The following is a 22,263-nucleotide window of genomic DNA, read 5'->3' on the forward strand; positions in this document are numbered from 1 at the left end:
GGTTTATCATGATCGCATAATTAGACATTTTCCTGGATTTATAAACTGCTAAACAATGTTCATGTGAGCATTTATACTTCAGTGTGTTATACTGGGGATACACTCTGGTTTGATTAATTATATTTTTCTTGTTTGTTTTGAATAAGTGAGCTAATGCAAGCTAACGACTTCTATTAGTGTAAATTATATTTTAATGGCTTTTCTAACCTTTCACAACATCTATGTTGTTAAATTGAACATAACTATTTTAAAAAAGAACACATTTTCCCATTAGAGTATTTCAACCCTGTTCTCCAAATCAACTTACACTACTGGTCTAAGAGACAAAGGACTGAAATTTATGCTGGTTTCTTCCCTAAATCAAAACAGATTTGACTTCAAACGTACTGCTTGCAAGACATTCTATTCCACGGCTCATTTTTACTTTAGACAAAACCAACTTAGTCATTAACACCTGTTTTATGTGCTATGTATCTTCTATTGCAGATGTAACTAATGACAAGAATTACAATTGAGCAAGACTTTTTTATTTCAATGAAGAATTAGTTAGGTACTTACAACTCCATGCTACAAGCGAAATAAAAAAAAAAAAATCTCTTACGGTCTTCGAATTATCAGGGTGCTTCACACCACTAATTTCAGCTACTTGATTTCGTTGCATAATTACTTTTCCAGATAACTAATTGCAGACAAGATTTGATGTGATACTCAATTACCTAATGTCACATTTTGACCATCGCGGAAGGTTCGCGGTAATTGATTCTCGCGTACCGGGGCGGCCGCGCTGCAGGGTTTGGAAACCTCCCCGAGCAGCTGCCTGCTGGCCCTCCCCAGTGCCAGCCTTACCCCTCTGCTAACTTTAGATGTGGAATTGTGACCCTCGGTGGTGCTCCCTGCAGGAGCTGCCGGCGAGGCCAGCGATTGTCACATGATGGAGAGATGTTTACCCCGCTCCAGCTCCTGTTTCAGAGCTGCTTCACTTGGCTCTTGGGGATGATGCTGCTCTCACTGCTTATCTGACCATGCTCAGCTATAAATCCTATTTCTTGGTCTTATCTTACCAAGGAAGAGAAACACTGCAGTTTAATTACTAAACAAGCTGACACATCATAGATTTTTTTTTTTTTCCAAAAGATTGTCATTAATTCCAATACGAAACCAGCCACTAGCTTGCACACAGAAATACATCAACAAAATGTATATATGAGAAAGCAAGTTGCAGTCACAACTCACTTATTAAAAATACTTAATTTCTAAAAAAAAATAAAAGTTCATTTTAACTATTCCTTATTTGTTTCATCTAGCAGAGTGAGCTGCATTTGAAAAGAAAGCAGATTTCTTTCACCCAGGAATGGAGATTATAAAATGGATTCTGCAAGCTTTACCCAAATGACTCCAGTGGGACAACTGACATAAACACAGACTGTTAAATTGCTCTGTAAAATACCTGGCAGGTTTTTTTGTTTCAGCATGCATATATTTGATAAGATGTTAGAAAAACCTGAGGAAGAAGATTTGCACAGGAAAGCGCAGGCTCAAGGGAAGCTTTTCTGTGATCTATTTTGGGACAGATTTTTTTGAACATTTTCTTTAATTATTTTGGCACAAGGCAACCTGCTGATGAAATTTCCTGATGACACAAAGTTGGAAGGTACTGTCAAAACTGGAAAGGATAAGGATGTTACATAGAATGAACTGCTAAATCATATGGGCTGCATTAATCAAAATTCAATAATACAAAATGCAAGATCATGCTCCTCCTAATGACAGAAACTTCAGAGCTAACCTCAGGAGGAGGAAAAGCAAGATCTCATTGCATCTGTTTAAAAAATTTGAGATGCTAGTGAGATGCAAACAGGAAAAGGAAAATCATCAGTATTTCTTAATTTCAATTCTTAATTATTTCTTGATTTCTTAGAGGTACTTCCAATAGAATACAGTTCTCTTCATCCACATTAAACACACAAAAAAAAAAAAAAAGGCCAAATTCAAATACAACCATTGTAGATAAATTCCTTTTTGTGTTCAGGGGAATGGAACAACTCTGTTGCAACAGAAACCCAAATTTGATTTGTTTATCCCAGCAAAGCAATCTGTGAATAAGGAAGAAAACAGTAGGAGGAAGAGACTAAGCTAAGGACAATCCTGACACTCTAAAAATCCAGAAAAACCTAGTTATGAATAAATTTAGGCTGAACATATTTTTCCAAGTTCGGGGTTTTTTTTTTTGAAGTATTTTGGTCTTGTCTAGTGAGGGTCTAGAACAGCCTTCCAAATCCACAGTAACAGAAAAGGGTGGCTTCTAACAGAATATGATGCAAATAGCAGCGGTAGTGTGAACTCAGCAGCTTCCAGGAGGACACTTCCAGCCCTTTGCAAGCAGTATAAACATTGCAGAATAACACAAACATCAAATGTCTGAGAAGCATTGCCATTTCCTGCAGCACAGATAGCAATACACAAAAACAAACGTTGGAAATAAACCGTGATTACCTGTTTTAATGCAAGGATGCTTTGCTTGCCTCACTATAACAACATGTTTCTAAATGTCTGGGTGTGGGCCAGTGCCCTGGTGGCTGGGCTCTGAGGTGATGTCCCATGTGTGCACCAGCTATCTAAGGTCTCACAAACCGCTGAATCAAAACCACAGAAGCACAACAGAGCTTTACTTGCATCTCTGCCCCAGGATCAGAACTTCTGCCAATGCCTCTACATCAGCTCCACCACCTCAGATCAACACATTTCCTCTCCCTTCCCAGCCACACAAAAAGGAAATTTCTTCACTTGAGTTTTGCAGTTGGCCATTAGTATCAATGGTCACTCCTGTTCTGCTGCAATGTGTTGAATAAATGAAATTTGACCACTAAGAGTGCTGAGGAATGAGAGAATGAGCCAGAAGACATGCTTCTAAATGTCTGGGTGTGGGGCACTCCGGATGCAAGCTCTGCCCTGGTGGCTGGGCTCTGAGGTGATGCCCCACGTGTGCATCAGCTACCTAAGGTCCCACAAACCTCTGAATCAAAACCACAGAAGCACAACAGAGCTTTACTCACATCTCTGCCCCATGCCAGGCTCAGAAATTCTGCCAATGCCTCCACATGAGCTCAACACATTTCCTCTCCCTTCCCAGCCACACAAAAAGGAAATTTCTTCACTTGAGTTTTGCAGTTGGCCGTTGGTATCTGTGGTCACTCCTGTTCTGCTGCAATGTGTTGAATAAATGAAATTTGACCACTAAGAGTGCTGAGGAATGAGAGAATGAGCCAGAAGAGTATTGGTAAAGCTGAGAGTTCTGCTTCACTTCAGCATGATTAAGGTCAAGCATGGACCTAAACAGTTCTGGGAGGACAAAGCCAGAATTTGATGTGCATGGCATTTGATACAGGGCATGCACATCAAGCACCTCTCTGATGTCCCTGGTGGTGCCAGCACCCATTTCCTACCCACTGCATGGCTCCTCCTCCCTGCAAAAAAATTCACTCTGTGTGTGGGTGGAAAAAGTGACATCATCTATTTTAAACAACTACACAGCTTCCATTTCCATTGCATTCTAGAAAATTATAATGCTGTTAGGAAAAACCAAACAAAAGCCGCGTTAAGCCATTTTCAGTGTGTTCATAGAGGGTATGCTGCTTTGAGCTGTTCCCAAGCCCTAGTTGGCTTTGGTTTCTTTCATTAAAAATTGTAATGGATTTTCTGAAACTAAAAATTGATTTCAGCAATGAGAGAGGAAGAATGAGAAAGAAAAGCACATGAACGCTGGCTTTAGATGTAAAATGTATGTACACAAATGAAATGCACAGTCTTATTTGTTTCAACTATGCAGAACTTTGCAAAAGGCAGGTTTTATTAATGAAAAGCTGCTTTTAAAGGTGAAGAGCATAGCTTAAGCAAGGCAGGGTAGGAGTAGGTGGTTACAAAATTCATATGTACTTCAGGCCCAGCAATCTAATACCAAAGTCTCATGTTTTAGCACAGAACTGAAGTACTGACAGGAACGTTCTAATAGCAATTTCATTGAGGGTTTGCTAAAAAATCATTTAAATGGGAAGGAAATGGAGACTGCTGTACAGTATAGATGCACAGATACAGAAATAAAACTAGAAATATGCCTGAAAACTGGACTACACATTCAGGAAGAACAAGAAAAATGAAAACGGGGCAAGAAAGATCAGAGTTTTGATCCCACCTGCATATAAGATGTAAATGGCACATTAGACAATGACCAAAATACTTCCCCAGACAAAAGCAGATGCTTAAGTTTTGCTATGGTACAAGGTGGGAAAAAATGAAGAAATGAAAAAGACTTCAGCAACTTCCCTGGGGCCAGAATGCCTGGAAAAGGCAGATCCCTGCAATGCAGTCATCAGCCAATCAATGATGTATGCTCTAATCAGATTCTGACAGAAGTAATCTATTTAGACCATCTTTCTGCCAAATAATTAATTCTTCTTAATGCCTGTATCTAGTTCAAAACACCACAAACAATAGTTCATCCAAATGCTGCACAACACCAACGAACTTCAAATAATTTCTGCCTCCTTTCTACACTGGCCTAACTTTCCCGTCTCTCAGACCATGAATAATTCAGGTACCACTTTGGCACCCTCTTCAGAGCTTATGCTATGCCATATTTGAATCTTTTAAGTTCAAGTCTCCCATTTCTGATCACCTTTCCCATTGTCCACATGCTCTCCATTTTCTCTTTAAGGTTTCTCAGAGGTTTTCTGGTACAAGAAACCCCCAAAACTGAAAGGAAAAAAATGGTCTCTGAGTGTCCTAATAATTTCCCTCATCCACAACAACTTTAGATTACTGTCTCTAAAAAAGGATTACCAGCCACAAGCAGCACAGATGCTTTGAAAGAGAAGGTGAGTTGTTGATTACCATTGCCTGAGGTGATCTGGCATTAAAGGAAATATTGACAGGCAGAAAAAGCTGTCCTGCGCATCTCCCCCACCCTCCCCAGCACAGCTGCTGCACTTGTCTCCCAAAGACTATTTCCACCTTTCTGCAAAGGCCATTTGGGGCCAAAGGCTCTTCAAGTGCACCAGGAGCACCATCCAGCCCTGCCCCACGCTCAGCTGCTCCCCGTTCCCTCTGCTCTGCATGAGGAACGTGCGGGAGCTGCTCATGCCAGGTACCAATCCCCTGCCAGCTCCTCTCACACAGAGCAGCAGAGCCAAAGCACAGCAAGGGTTTTTACTGACTCCTACAGCAGAAAATGCCACCCATGTAAATCTGGTATCTGCTGGTCTCATACTGGTAACCAGCACGGCAGATGTCATCAGAGTTGAGTTCATTAAGCATCTCAGTTCACACTAGAGAATAAGGCAAGGATATACAAACTGTTTAAAACTGGGAGAAACCACCTTTTTCAAGGATGTGGGATACAGTTAAAGTTTCCATTGAAAAATTACATTTGCATCTAACAATTACATTAGCCCTTAGGAGCATATTAAATCTAGCAGCAGGTCAAGATGAACCCAGCTGATTCTTCAGGCAGAAAACAACAATGCTTGAGCTGCACTGAAGTTCAAATTTTAGCCTCTTTCTTCTAAATATACAATGATAGTAAGTTTGGAGATTTCAAAGGTAAATAAATAAATCCAGTCCTGCCAAATACAAGAGCTTCCTACAGGAGCCAAAACTTGGGAAAGATGTTTGGGAAATTATTTGTAGCCCTAGAGAAATTAAGGCTGTTGCCCTGTAGGCCAATTGGCCTAGCAACTCTTGAAGTGCAATATTTCAGTACATTTTAGTTTCTGAGTACACAGCCATTCCTTTCCCTCTGGTTTCACCTTCCTTTCCTACTGTCAGTGCTGTGGTCTGAGCCATGGGCTGCTGCAGTACCTCACTGCCTGTTTACTTTGCATTTCTTTTGGAGTGCTCCCATAAAGTTCACTTCTTTCTCTAGCTGCACTGCCCCAAAACATATCCTTTTATTACCTTTATCCAGCACTTGTCATCCCCTTCAAGGGCTCACTTCAGCCCGTTCCTACCCAAGCTATTACTGTCAACAACTCAAAGATGAATGTCCTTTGTCTTGGCTTGGATATTGTGCTCCTTCACCTCCTAACCAAACTCCAAATGGCATTGATGCTTTCTCCTGAAATTGCCTGCTACCAGCTCAGACCTTCTCTAAACACCTCTGAACATTCTCTTTCAGCCTATAAAACCTCCTCTTGCCACACAGAAACACAGGTGGGGGATGAACTGACTGTCCAGTGGAATGGTCACCAACATCCCTGTTCCTCTGCAGGTCAGCTCTAATTTGTATCCATCTCTGATTGTAAATTCCCTTGAAAAGAATTGAATCAGGTACAAGGAGATCGCCACAATTACAGCAATATAAAAGAGCACACACACTTATAAGATACACATCTACTTAGCTTCACTTTTCTCAGAACTCTTAAAGGCAAGGCTTGCCCTCTTCTACACCTTGGAAACCCTCACTCCCTGCTTAGACTGCACTGCTGAAGGATCAGAACGTGTCCCCTGGCAGCAGGGAGAGTGATTTACCCTTCAGTGAGTCGCAGGACACCCTCACTTACATAGGTGATAAATGTATGCTAGAGAGAAGCAGCAGGTTAAAACTGGAGTTAAGGATCCCTCTGTGCCTGGACTCGCCTTGGGCTACCACAGAAACCTAAGGACCTGTCAGCAGCTCTACATATCAAGGCACAAAAGCCAAGAACAAGCTCTGAACAGATATTCTCTGAAAAAACCCCAAAATCTATAGGTGTCTTTTAACTCAGCTGCACTATCATACCAGCTAGAAAGATTCTGGATCACAGCCATATTATTATCCCAGCATTTGTGTCAAAATTAAAGCAGGATGGAACTGAAAGCTTCAACTATTCCATGTGCTGTGCACTAGGAAAAAGAATGACATTGGACTGCAAGGCTACAAAAACTCCTAAAGCTACAAAAAGTGGTGGAGCACACCTCCACACAATTGTACAACTCTGTTTGTGAAGGAAGCTGCTCTGTGTGCCTCCTGGATCACTCAGAAAAGTTAGCTGCAAAACTGCAGGAAAATATTGTTGCTTTAAGTACCAAGAGTTGATTTTGACACACAGACACCACAACTTATCCCCAGCACTCAAGATGTGTTACAAAGTTCTGCACTTGTTTCCTCAGCCTTATGAGCACTGCACTGTTTTCCTTCTCTTGCAGAGAGTTCCATGCTGGCTTTGGTTACATAACTCTTATCAGCTGGATAGCTCCACCAAATCACTTGAATTTTCCCTGTTGGCCCTTTTGAGAACACACTCTCTCCCATCTCCAGGCTAGTTCAGATATCTCTCTCTACTCTGCTCTTGAGATTATCTGCATTTTCTAAACCAGCTGAGATTAGCCTCCAATCCATGAGGAGTTAAGCAGCTTAGAAAATTTTGTATGAAACATAGAACACTTTCAAGATCTCATGCTTGTTTGATATCGTGCAGTTACACAGACTAACTACTGAAAATTATGTACACCTTTCACAAATGATAAGCAGCATCACATCTTTAATAAAGTCTCAAGTTGTGTATATGCCTATTTCACAAAATATGTAGTAGAATCATACCAGCATATATCTTCCTTAATATCTTTCATTTATTCTTCTCCTTTGTGTGCTGAGTACAGGATGACCAAGAAAGATGTATTTTTGCATGTATTTTGTCAGCAGGTAAGAACAGGCTGTAATCTTCCCTTAGGGTATATTCATTTGCAATTACAGCCCAGCAGCAACAAAAACATTTTTCCTTGCAAATCAGGAACAGCCTGACTCTAACCAATACCCACTATTTATAAATCTTAGTGATATGCCCAAGCCATGCCATGAGAGCTCTTCATCCATGCCACACAGGATTTTGGGCAATATCTGAGCACCAACCAGTCTCACTACCTGTTCATGGCCATATTCTTATGGGCACCAACCAAGACCTCCAAGAGGGTCTCAGGAATACACCCAAGCTGTACAACAGATAAACCTGTCCATCACTGTCACATCCCAGGCTTTAGCTGTGTGCAGATGACAGACATGACTGACAGCCACATATTTTTATTGCCAAATCTGGTCAAACAGACTTTTCTTTATTGCTGTAGTCAGGCTACTCTAACTACTGTATCACAGGAAGCTATGACTTCTTCTTGACCCCAATTAGAACATTCATTATTCATCAAAGTACAGTTTTCATTTGCTTCCCTTGGGAACAGCAGAGTATCACTGTGAGGATCTTTCAGTACAACTTCACCCCCTTAATACACTCAGGATTTGCTGACAAGTAACAGCTACTTATTCCCCCGAGTCAAGCTCATATTAATAGGACTGCACAGTGAATCATGAGCTGGTATTAAACCCTGCCTCCTGCCTGTATAAATACATCACTCAAGCACCCTACCATGCCAAGTGCTGTGGTTTGATTGCAGAAACCAGCAGAGGGTAGATATCCTCAGTGAGCAGGGTGCCTTGGAGAAACAACCAATTCAAACCCCAAAATAATAAAGACCCCATAGGTCTTGAAAGGGATCAGAGGGAATTTCTGTTCACTACTGACAAGTTTCATATTTTCAAGAGATAAAATATCAAGACTTGAAGGCATTAGATGTAATATAAGTCATAGCTCTACTCAAGACACTGGCAGTAGTTTAAGTACTAAAGTTTAGCCAAGAGCTACAAGCAAGGAGCATCTAAAGCAGGCAGGATTCAGGATGTGGCTGAAAGCATTAGAAAGCTCAGCTGATAGGAAGTTTGCCTCTAAATTTTAAAGTTAAGGAAGCTTTTTCAACTTCATTGCTACTTAAAATCTGAAGTTAATTCAGTCTCACAGATATTTGCTAATGCACTCGTTTGGAGATACACCTATCCCACTCCTCAGCTCAGTGTGGGATCTTACACTTGGCCTATCCAGGCCAAGCTAAAGCCTGGCTTTCCCTGAGATGGGTCACATCTCTTCTGCCCCAGTTGGGGTCTGTGTCTGGAGCCAGATAATGTCAGTGGGGCGCTCTGGTACTCTGCAGGCACCTCTTTGTAAAGAGCTGGTACACAGGAGAATTAATTTGGAAGAACAAAATTCCCTGGATTAAGCTTCAAGAATTCTTCCTGGTAACATAGCAAACAGCTCTCACCTGAAAGAATCACACCGTGTGTTTACTGTTCTCCCTTCCCCTAAGACCTGTTAAAATATTCTACTCATTCATTCCACGTTCCAGTCCTATGTATTCCTCAGCAATCTTGGTGGGCACTGAATTCATGGGAATAATTGATTTCTAATGATGGCTCTCACAACTTCCTCAGGACTATGTAAAGCTAGGGGGATCATGCTGCTGCTCAGAATAACAGAGGAGGAGAGAAAGCTCCTAAGATCAGAAAACCAAAACACTGCTTTATCAGTGCCAGATGGTAAAAAGTCTTTCCTACCACACACTTTTTTACTTTTTGTCAATTCCATTTGATATTAGGAGAGAATAGAGAAATAATGGCCTTTTTAATCTCAGTTTTATTTAGGTTTTAATCAACCTGTGCCAGCGCCCTTGGAAGGGACCAGCAAATGAATGGGATAAATTTGTACAGAGAAGGACAACAGAAAAGGATTATTTCTGTTTTTATTGAAATCAGTGCTTTAGTGAATACTCAAGTTATTAGGTGGACATTAGTAAGATTTTTATTGCTGCAAGAAATAAGACCAAGAATAAGTAGTTTCCTTGTAAGACTTCAAAAGTTGTCAATTCTCCTGCAGTGCAAGATCAGGGGATCAGACAGCAAAAATTGAAATCAAACTCTTTGACTGAGAGCATCTTACCTATTCTCAAAAGTTCTCAATAGAGATTTGTTCCTAACCAAATGAAATGACACATCTGATACTATTTAGTGAAGAGCTAAACCAACAAAATACACGTGACTCAACACCAGGAACAAATATAAAGAAGAAATGTAATATTCCTTTGCAAGTTTGAATTTGAGGTGCTCAACAAACATCAACTGTACAGGAGGTTCATAAGACAGGCCTGACTTTTGCACATCTGGATTATAAATGCTATTATTGGAACATCTCTCCTGCACTGCACTGACAGAAAAGCACTGAATAGCTGCTTCTACAGAGCTGTCAGATTTCAGGATAATTAATGAGGCAACTTGGAGTAATGGATTCTTACAGAAATTATTTCCAAAGGTTTTCATAATTGCCTCTTTTTTTTTCCTTATTGATAGGTCTTCCTCACAGCCTCCCTTCTCAGATGCTTGTGTGACCTGGTACTGGTGCCTAACAATATTTGTGTTTTTGCACTGACATATTTGCCCATTTGTGACCAAAGAGCTAAATTTCCCGATTTATCCTCAAACCTTCAGTTCTAATTAGCCCTTTAGGATCACTGAAGAAAACACTGAAATATTTTTGCTCCACAGCCCTAACTCCTTGTGAAGCTCTGAGAGTCACCAGTGTCCATCACTCTCACAGATCAGATGCTGCCTGCTCTAACTCAGCTGCCCTAATCAAGCTGAAAACAGCTTTCCCTTGGAGATTTTATAAAACAGTGGCAAAGTTCATTTTCTTCTGGAAATTGGCACACATTACTTGTACAATTTTTATGTGAATAAACATTTAAAACTATTCTTGAGCAAAACACAAGAACACGCTGACAGAAAATGCACATTCACTGTACAATGCATTAATTTCACAGCAAAGCCAAGGCTAACACTCTCAGCACAAGTCAATAAACTGATCCACTCCAGCAGAAATTCTGATCCCGCTTTTCTCACCCAGGAAAATTCATGTCTGCATTGCATGCCAGAAAAAGAGCCCAGGAATGCTCCATTCCCACACAGGCTTCTGGAGACACCTGCCTGGGTTGTTTGGCTGCACACAAACACAAATGTTTGTTTATAATGAGCACTTCCCAAGGGAGACACCCCACCAAACAGATATTAAAGAGAATAACAATTAAAATAAAGCCTCGTCCCTCCCCAGTTTCTGTTTTGAGGGGTTTCTGGAAACACCTTTAAAACAAAGTTCTCTGCAAAGAGCAGCACCCCAGCAGTCCTTCACTTCTTACAAAACCGTAACCAGAAGTTCCTGTTTGATTTTCCATTTATCAAAACTGCAAGGGTAATTCTCCACATCCATTGAGGAGCATCTATTGACACTTGAAGGGGCAGACCTGAAATGTCTGTTTAGATTCCAGGTAGGGGAGAGGGAGATTACAAAGTATTTCTAACAAGCCCTTGCATTAAAAAAAAAAAGAACACCAGAACAAACAGTGAAGAATCTTCATTCTATCCTGAAAATTATGGCTATTTTGCAAAATGACATTTCAACAAGCACCTGAACCACCACATCTCATCCTTGGGATGCATAATTTCCAAATAACCATGCTCTTTATACTTTTTCTTCTTTGAATTAATTTCTTTATGTACATAAAAGGGATAGTTTAGTTCATATAATCATAGAATGATTTGGCTTGGAGGAAACCTTAAAGATGATGCAGTTTCAATGTTTCTGCCCTGGATAAGGGACACCTTTCATTAAAGGACATTTGCCAGAGCTCCATCAGCCTGACCTTGAAATATTGGAGGGATGGGGCATCCACAGCATCTCACAATCCTCCCAGTATAAGGTTTCTTCCTGTAAACCTATTCTCAGTTTAAAATCATCCCCCTTGTCCTGTTACTCCGTGTTTTCACAAAAAATCTCTGTCCATCTTTCCTGTAGGTTCCCTTCCGGCACTGGGAGGCCACAATTAGGGCACTCCAAAGCCTCTTTTTCTCCTGGCTGAACAATGCCTGTTCTCTCAGCCTTTCCTCACAGGAGAGGTGCTCCATCCCTCATCATCTCAGTGGCACCCCTGAATTTGCTCCAGCAGCTCACAGGATGGGTCAGGCTGGAAAGGACCACATCTGGTGCCACCTCCCTGTTCCAGCAGGGCCACCCCAGGGCAGTGTGTCCCGATGGTTCTGGAACATCCCCAGGGAGGGAGACTCCACACCCTCTCAGCTCTGAACCGGGGCTTCATGCAGAACCCCAGGTGGGTCTCACCTCACAAAGGGTTCTGAACCACCTTGCTCCAATGGAAACCTGCATTCCTGAGCCAGGCTCAGTGGATTAACAACATTCCCAAAGCCTCACAAGTCCTGCTGTCAGGAGCAACCCCAGCAAGCTGCAGCTCTAGAACTGTGGGCAGTAGCAGCTCAGGAGCCGTGAAAATATTACAGGCTCATGTTCTCAAACATTTTTTTAATAGGTGACTTTCTGCAATGATAAAAGCTACAGAAAGTCTAATTTTAGGATCTGTTCATCATTTGTGTCTGGAACATTTTCTTCTACATTTTATTTTGAGGCAAAAACAAATCACATGCTGGGTAGTTGCAATCTTTTCAGTGATTTGCCTTAATGCATCCAGATACAGTATCGTGGATACCGGCGTTACATAAAGGAACTTCAAACAGTTGACAGGTACATTAAACCAAAACAAAATCAAAAGCAGATTAGCACACGAGCTCTTTTCCATCAGGAAATCCATCTGTACAAGAGTCAAGTTCTACAGAGACATCTCCCTGTCTGTGCAGCACAACTTCCCTTGCCCAGGAGCACTGGGGATGCTCTGCCCTGAGTCAGATCTAAGAGAGGCAAAGCTGTTTGAACCTTGCCTTGTCCAGCTGATGCCTTGGTAACAACACAAACCTTTACTCAAAAACAGATCAAGATACCTAATGATGCCTCTCTGTAGTAATAGTTTGTCAGTAGCTGTTTCAGAGATAAATGAAAGTTAATGCACATTTCTAATTTCTGAATTAGCATTCACAACTCAGACATTATTTCAATATAAAACATATGGTGAAATCAAATTAGTAGTGAGAAAATCAACTCAAGCCATAGAGAAACTTGAAATTCACCATTAAATAAAAACTGCCGAGGACCATCACTTTTTTTAAAATGGAAAGGCATAAATTCAACCAAAATAAAAGATTAGTGTGCGAATACTAGACGACTAATTACATAATGTACCTTTACAAAATTACATAATATGGGTGCAGCTTATTTCCCCGTTTGCTGTTTGAAAAATAGATTGTTTAATAACCCATCAAAGCTATCTGTAAACCACGGCAACAATAGAGCAGATGTTGACTGTTGTCTTGTGCCTCACAGACATAATTAAATACAATGAAACACTCACGCACCCAAATAATGGAGGACAAACAAATACAGCAATGCTGCTCTATAAACATAATAAACCTCATTTACTGGGCACCTGCCTTGTATTAATCTGTGATATTTAAACCAGGGAGGAACGCAGAGAAGTAGGTATTGATTTGCCTGCAGACCACAAAAACTACTAAGAATTCCTCGCAGTATAAGGGAGCTGTGACTTCTGCAACACTGATCCCCACACTGCTGGCTTCCACAAAGCTCAGAGGAATCACCTTTCCTACTGTGACCAAGCCAGGACACGACAGCTGTGTTTTCTGTACAAAAAGGTACCTGAGTTTATGACTCTGAACGATCCAAAAAGGCTAAAAAACATTCATTGTGCCTGCTGTGTAATAAGAGTCTTAAGATGCCTGTGGAAAACCAGGTTCCCTTTGATGGCCAAACATTCCCTGAAATTATTTCCTGTCCTCTCTCCTAGTCTGCTTTTAAAGAGGCAATGAAAAGCAAAGATTAGGTTCCATAACTATCCAAGCAAGTGGTTTCCTGCTAGGAAAATGTCCCATAGCATTCTTCAATACTCTAGTTCACATCAAAATTTCAGAGATTTCAAAAAAAAATCCTTATCTTCATTTCTATAATCAAACATAGATACATATTTTCTGTCATAATATCAATATTGTCCCACTATTTGAAAAGGATTACTACGTAAATCAATACAAAATTAAGTACCTCATCCTGCAGTTGCTATCAAGAAACAAAGTTTCCAGGCAAAAAGGCAACTTTAAAAATGATCACTCACGTGTATTGTAGAGGAACACTGAAGCTTATTTTTGCTAATAAAACAAAAATTATTTTTAAATGAGAATATTAAATAAGTTTTTTTATTTCAGGTAAAGAATATAAAACTGCTTTCTTTACTGCAAATGTATTTTGTCTTTATATTTCATTTATTTATTTCTAAGAAACAAGATAGAATATAATGTGATCTGCATCTCTTTATGGTAATAAAACCATGCTAGTCTCCTTCCACAGACAACAGTATAAAGCATAAATCCAAATGGAAAACAAATGGAAGTATAATGCCACTGTGAAGCAAACCAATCAACCCTAAAACAGCTGAGATAGATCTCATCCAGCAGTTCATTCATTCTTTATAGAAAAGAAATGAAAATATTCCTAGGTGTATCAGATTAAAAAAAAAGAAAAAAAAAAAAAAAAAGCAACCAACCACCCTCAGCAGCTCTGAAAGGTTGTAAAGCACTAAATTCCTTTGATTTATGAGGCAGCGTCCACCGCACTGAGCAAAACAACTCAGCATGCCAGGACCCTTTTCCCTGAAATTCCTTTATTAACAGAGCCTGGCTCTGTGAGTGAACAAAAGCACTGGTGCAGGGTGTATAAATCATTAATACTCTGCCTTGCAATGGCTGAATTTCCTGGGTGAGCTGGGAAGGCTTCCTGCACAACAGGGATTTTGGGCTTGGAATTGGCTGCTATGAAATGTACTTCATCATCCGCCGTGTTTGACGCTTCCCAATAGCTTTGTACTTTTCCTCTCCTTTCTCTCCCCCAAGCCCAGCAACTGCAATAGAAATTTATTGGATTTTATGTCTGCAAATAAAAGGAAGAGAAAAGCAGGAAAGGAGCAAGCGAGCCTATTTGGAAGCAGAATCCTCTCCCTTTAATTTAAAGGCAGGTTGTGTGCAAGTAAAATGCAGTACTGAGAAATTAATTTGGAATTTTAGTAATTTTTAATTTGCCACTCTAAACTGAAAAAAAAAAAAAATTACAATCAAAGAAGGTATACCCCTAAAAAGGAAAATAAATCAACTATGACAAAAAATGTGACTCTTCTCCAAATTAAGTAATCTTCAATTAGAGCATTTATTTATTTATTTTAATAGCAGGCTGGAAGAAGGGCACAGGAACTCCCAAACTCTTCTGTTTCAGTGGTTTTACTTTTGGTGTGACAAAAAGCTTTGCAAAGAGCAACAGGCAGTTTCATGTGTACATGCCAAGCCTGGTATTCCAAGTGAAGCTGGCAGATGTGGTATCAAAGGGAAAGGAAAAAAATAAACCAAGCCCCTTGGAATTGCAGTTTCTGAATGTTCCTGTATTTTTGCAGCACGACTTGCTGAAGTTGGGTAGGGAATATCAAAACTACTTATCCTGCCCCTGAAGTATGTGCAATACAGCAACAGCAAAGTGGAATGTTTTCCCAAACTTTGAGATGAAATAGCAAGTAATCTTGATGAAACATTCTGTGCTGAAACATTCCTGTTGGGGCTAGACTTGGGAAAACCAAAGAGCATGACAGGCAGAGAAATGCTGAAAAACCACTCTCAAACCATATGCTACCCATCAGGGAAAATGACACACATTGCAAAGGTAACTGAGGATCCAGTCAGTGTTCCAGCCAGGCCAGAGCAAAATCCCAAAGGCAGCTAGCACCAATCTCAAAGGTAACCCAGCATCAATCCCAAAGGTATCCAGCATCAATCCCAAAGGTAACCCAGCAGCAACCCCAAAGGTAACCCAGCATCCATCCTAAAGGCATCCAGCATCCATCCCAAAGGTATCCAGCATCCATCCCAAAGGTATCCAGCATCCATCCCAAAGGTATCCAGCATCCATCCCAAAGGTATCCAGCATCCATCCCAAAGGTAACCAGCATCCATCCCAAAGGTAACCAGCATCCATCCCAAAGGTAACCCAGCATCCATCCCAAAGGTATCCAGCACCAATCCCAAAGGTATCCAGCATCAATCCCAAAGGTATCCAGCACCCATCCCAAGGGTATCCAGCATCCATCCCAAAGGTACCCCAGCATCAATCCCAAAGGTATCCAGCATCCATCCCAAAGGTACCCAGCATCCATCCCAAAGGTAACCCAGAACCCATCCCAAGGGTTCCCAGCACCCATCCCAAAGGTACCCAGCATCCATCCCAAAGGTATCCAGCATCAATCCCAAAGGTAACCCAGCACCCATCCCAAGGGTGCCCAGCGCCAGCACTCCAAACAAACACATTCATCCCATCTAAGCCATAAATATTTAAGGCATTTGAAACGCTGCTTTGCAAAAGTGAGCAAGCTGAAGTCAGAAGAGGGAAACATTCCAGTGGGCCATTTTACACTTCTGCAGCCATCCAGCAGAGCTGAGATTACAGGAATAAGCCTGCAATGCATGCAGGAGTCCCTCTGCATTACACAATAATGACATCCTGAACAGAAATAAATGAAGCCCCTGCAGTGCTATTCTGTCAGCTTTTGAAAGTAAATAACTTCACTTCTGACAAGACAGAGACATTTTTTTCCTCCTCCTGCCACAGAGCATTAATTGAGCCATGCAGCCATGTAACATCCCAGAGACAGGACTAATACATGACAAGGAAGAAAGCTTACAGAGGGGACACTCATGGAATACATGGGTTGCCTAAGTTCTTTTCACCCCCAAATTTTCACACTAGCTCTGTTTTGGCAAAATCTTCTTCTGAGGGTGAACTTTCAACCTTGTTTTTGTGTCCCTTTACCACATTTATTTTACCTTATTTCAAAGAAATGCTGACATTTCACACTACTTCATGAAAGACTGTGCTTATCATAAGTGTGTATTTTAAAACTTCTTGTCTTTCCTTGTTGGTAAATAAAGCTTCATGCCTATAATCAATTAATCAATATCTGTAATTAACTATTTCAAGTATACAAGACTTACTGTCCACAACAGAGATAATGATGATTGCTATAAAACAAATGCTATGAGAGGCAAAACCAAAGAAGTCAATTTCAAAATTACATCACAATTATAATAAACATGACTGCAAGTCAGCAGGAATTGAAGGAAGGCATATTAGAACTATAAGTATATACACAAACCACAAATATGAGATGACAGTATAAAATTGATGTACAGTTACCAAAAAAAAAAAATCAAGATATTATAGTTAGGAAGAGCAACAATTTCTGGTGCATTTTGAAATAAAGGGTTAAAAGGTAAATTTAAAGATGGTCTAAGATGAAAGCACTTGCATTCTTATTCACAAGTACCTGAACATCTTAAGGATTTCAATTTTGAAGTACCACAGAATTTCTTTCCATATCTGGAGGAAAAAGTAAAAATCAGTGACTCACTGTGAACAAAAAATAATTCACTGAACACTTCAGTTCTTACTACAGTGTCTAATTTTGATTCTGCCTGTGTTCAACACAACGAGAGAGAGCAGGATCAAAACACTGAGATCTCCCCACAGCTGGAGCCTGCTCTAGTGCAAAAGACCAAAGGCCCAACTACAACCAGCCAGGATAGCACAGACATTAGATATGCTATTTTCTCTAATTAAATTCACTGGGCTGCTGCACTGACAGAGTGGGAGGGGAAGCAAAATGTAAAAGAAGTCAATGGTGCTGCACTAGGCAACTCGGAGGGGAATGAGCAATGCCAGCGAGGAAATGGCAGCAGGTTCTCAGGAGGGCTCTTGCACTACACATCACACTTTAAAACTGATAAATCAATCGCACATGCACCTTTAAAAGGCAGGAAAGCTTGAAGGATTCTTAGAGGGTGTTGACTTCTCCCTTCCACCATTATTCTAACTCTATAAAACAAGGCGATAAATTCCAGTGTCACAATTTTTATCACTTTCATTTATGCCACCTATTAAAAACTTCAAGAATATTTTTAGCAGGACTAATATTAACATGAGCATAGTACTTATTTACCAATGCAGAAATACATACATTAAAAACCAAAAAAAGGTCAGACTAGTTTTGAATGGCTATGGTAAAAAAAAAAAATCTAAAACTGAAATATCTATTGGCTGCCCTGAGAAAAACCCCTGCTTACATAACCACCACACACTTCCCTTGGCATAAAATACCATACCACTTTTTTTTCTTTCCTCTTTTTGTTCTTTTTTCCCCCAGAAAATATCCATCCATACACATATTCAGCAAATATAATGAATTGGGATAACTTACAAATAGCCCAACACGCAATATCCAGGCACCCCTTTTCAGATAAAGCCTTTTAAAATGTTCAAAGAGGTCACTTAGTAAAAAACAATGATTCTAAGCCAAAAATATTCACCTGCTCCTGTCACACTGAAGCTCCTTTGCAACTGCTCTTGTTCTTATAGTCCAAAGCAGCAGGTCACCTTCTTAACAGATTCTTCTGGTTTGTTGAGGAGTTTTTGTGTTTGGAGTTGGTTTTCTTTTTTTTTGGTTGGGGCTTTTTTTCCCCCCTCTTCTTCTAGTATTTAAAGAGGAGAGTACTTCACTAAAGCACCTCCTCTCCTTTTGTGAGAGACTGACCTTGTTTGACAAGGCTGGAGTTAAATGCCCCAAACCAGCTCTTACTCAGAATGAGAGCTGCTCCAGCACTTGATCTCTGAGCCACTTCTCATTAGCCTCTGGAAAACAACGGAGACAAAAGCTATGCAAACGTGGAAATTGGGCTTCGATCACAGGTGGAGTCAGCCCTCGGGTTTGTTGGTGAATACCAAACGATCTTATTTACCCCGAGCAGGATAAACAGCGAGGCATCACTCCTGAAATCCGCATTAGCAGCACTCCTGGATGCAACAGCTGCACTCCCACCTTTTGAGGTCTGCTTCATTCATGCACTGAAATTCCCTCGGAGTGCCACAGTGCCCCCTTAGGTACAAATGCATCCACAGGATAAGGTCTGGAGCATGGCAGCTCCCTTTTTGTTTTAACAGAGTGCTATAATTTGTCTGACATGGCACAGCCTTTTACCCTACACATTTGAATAAACAAGCACTGTGTTTCTCTAGGGGCAGCGAGGCTGGTTAAATGAATCAGAAAACCCTGAAAATATTGCCTACCCTCAGTCCATCAGCTACTGGACAATTATTCAAGGCCCAGCTGTAAGAAAAACAGATGGTGAGTGAGCATTAGTACCGTGGACTTCTTTGCACTCATGCAGTCATAAGCAGAGGTTGTAGGTTCTCACATGAAAATTGCCATGAAATAGCAGAGAGGGGAACAAAATCGTGCAAAGACTCCAATTTATAAGAGAACAGGTGCTTAAAATTTTCAAGAAGTAAAGTCAGATTAACTGATTTTACAGGAGAGCCACAGAGTGAGTACAGTAAAGGGACCAGGCAAAGAAAGGCAGTGTTCTCATGATTGGTTTAAGCAGGGTCACCATAAAACATGAGTTATTGAATTCTACTGACATACCTGAACCTTTGAAGAGTCACTGAAGTATAAAATGCAAAAAACTAGATACTCAGAACTGCAACTGCAATGGTGGCATTCAGCAATTGATGTGATTTTGCTCTATTGAAAAAGTTAAACTGTATCCGGGAACTGTTTGAATTGTTCATCCATTCAATTTTTTACACAATTTTAGCACAAAGATAATCTGTTCTAATCCTTATTCCATTATTGACACTATTGACTACATCAATTGAAATTGCTACCAAATAAATCAACGTTGAATTAAGCCATGAAGAAACAATGTGATAAAAAGTCTTTCAGGCTCCTATAAATCATCAGATCCAGAAGCATGACATAAGTAACTGAGAGGGGAATTCAGCTTTTCTCCATAGCCATAATGCTTAAGGCCCAAATAAAATTACACTAATTTACCATGTAAGCAGTGATGGAATAGCTGAGGTAGAGATGGAGGTTTTGTTGGTTTCTGCTCTGTTTTCATGGTGGATTCTTTTCATCATTGATATGAGAGCTGTACCATGAACTACTTTGTTAAAGACAGAAAAGGTTGATATTGAAGTTTCAGTTCAATTGTTTTCGATCTGTGAATGTCCACTATGAGCAATTGCTCCATTTAAGAGGAATTACCCTTTGTCCAAACCACTTCACTATTAAAAACAAAGCACATCTATCATCATTAAACAGAAAAAAAAATACCAATTTTAAAATAATGACAGCAGCATTGTACACCGTGACATGGAATATTCCGTGATGTTGCAAAACAAGTTTGTTTTGTCACTTTACTCAGAAAACCCCAACAGAATAACCAGCAAAACAGACCACAGGAAAACATCAGTTAACAGAGCTAAGCCTCCTTTAATATATCCCAAATCCCAATTTACCAGTGGTCGACATTTTGTTGCAAAAATTACTTCAGTTTGCCATTTGATGTAAACTTGTAGTCAGAAATTTGGTTTTGCATTGATGTGCCATATTAAGGAGAAGAAGAGAAAACACAGGCATGCAGCTGTTTCTAACCCCATGAAATGTTACCAAAAGATAGGGTGCACTACAAATGCAACTTCGCTTCTCCTGTATCTTTAAATATTGACACTCAGGAAAATTCTCACCCAAAAGCATCCACACTTTCCCAGCTGGCCCTGTCCTTACAGTGACGCAGTGAAAACTTGCAAGGCAAAGCCCTCAAATTTCTCCCTCTGTTCATTGCTGCCACTGACACAGTCACTTTGGGGTGATGCTCTTTGAAAAGTCACTCTGGATTCCCATGGTTAGAACCCTATAATCAGAACCATCTTATTAAGAAAATGTCCACATAATTTCAGACCATTTCAAACAACTAACTCAGAAGCATTCTTCAGCTGCTGTTGGCTTTTTGAAGTCAACGTCTTATCGAGAGTTAATCTATAACATGACCTAGGCCTCTGTTCTTTATTCATTTTCAACTTTATTTTCAAGAGTTAAAATATTGTTAGGTAAAGCATCCTCCATGCGTAAATTGTTTTAAAAAAATAATCAGTTCCTCACTTGGCTCTTAAAACATTACACGCATGTGTAAAGTGAAAGATATCAGAGCAAATACTCAAGTTTCTAACCCTGGAAAAAGTAGTACAGCACTTCTGTAGCACACTGTGGAAAACAGTTTATCCATTTATCCTACACTAACTGGCCAAGTGATGTCACTTGCACAAAGAAATTATGGCCACTTTTAAATGACTACCAAAGCACAGATTTTCCCAAATTATTCATTCAGCTCCACAGAAAACCAGCATCCTTGTGGCTATGAGGATAAATAAATATTTAGTGACAAAGAGTGGCTTCCTCATCTTGAGAAGAATGCAATGCCTTTCACAGTCTTCCAAGAAAGACACATCTCCAATTGTAAAATTTACACCTGACAGAATACCAATGTAAATACACAAAAATAAGAATAATTATCTTCATAAGTTCTTAATAGGCAGCAAAGTTTAACAACTGACTTATAACTCAGTTATAATACAGATGTCTGAGTTCATTTTAATTGAGGTGCAAGTGAGCAGACATATCTCAAGTGCAATTTTTAGAGAGGAAAAAAAAATACTTGATAGCTTCACAATATCTATTTACTGCTGGTCACAGGTTGCACAGGCAGGGGGGATTCACTAGTTATTAAGTTGCCACATAAGGCTTTTAGGTTACCTGTATTTAAGATCGATAGACAACTTGATAGAGAGAGAAAAACATTTACAGTTTCACTAAAATACTGATATTTGCAGTAAACGTACGAACCAAGTCTTTTTGTCTGTTTGCTCTAAACTATCTGATAGGAGAAAAATAGCAAAAAACCCAAGTAGATTGTCATGGCAAAAGTTTATTAATGCTTTTCAAAAAAAAACCAACTTCTTATTCCTTTGCTGTTTAAAAACAGAACCATGTTATATTGGCTTTGCAGGTGATGTCAACTCAGTCCTCTCTGCCTGGAAAATTTTGAGATAAAGTAGCATTGTTCCTAAAGAAATACTTAACCAAATGCATAAAATAAGAGACCATATGTGAATTAAGAACATGATTATCTGACTCTCTAGGAATTCAGAATAACTAAAATGCCAGCCAGCGATCAAAAGAAGCAACAAGCAGAGAATTTTAGAACCTGCCACAATTTTCATCACAAATTTAGCAGACTTTTCAACCTCTTATATAATTGTGATTAGCACACACAGGGTGATTCTAAACTGACAATAGGATTAAGGAGATGAGAAAGCAAACACTTTAAAAAAAATTCTTTCAGTGTAGCAGTTAATCCACTTAAAGAGTTAAAAATTATCCACTAGATATAGCGCTTTGCAAAGTGCATTAGCAATCACTTCTCATCTTCCTCTCAGATGGAACAGAGGCAGCTGAATTCCCTGTTTTATTCATTAGAGTTGCACAGTTTCTTAAACCTTAAAGCAATGCCAT

The 22,263-nt window shown here is 39.9% G+C and overlaps 1 protein-coding gene across 35 annotated transcripts in view; it reads right to left on the reverse strand.

Moving 5' to 3' along the window:
• Positions 1-22,263, reverse strand: part of RBFOX1 (RNA binding fox-1 homolog 1) — a 1,171,935-nt gene that overhangs the window by 241,717 nt on the left and 907,955 nt on the right. The gene's annotated exons all lie outside the window — the stretch shown is intronic.

The sequence above is a fragment of the Melospiza georgiana genome, chromosome 16 (genome assembly GCF_028018845.1).
Source record: "Melospiza georgiana isolate bMelGeo1 chromosome 16, bMelGeo1.pri, whole genome shotgun sequence".
NCBI lineage: Eukaryota > Metazoa > Chordata > Aves > Passeriformes > Passerellidae > Melospiza > Melospiza georgiana.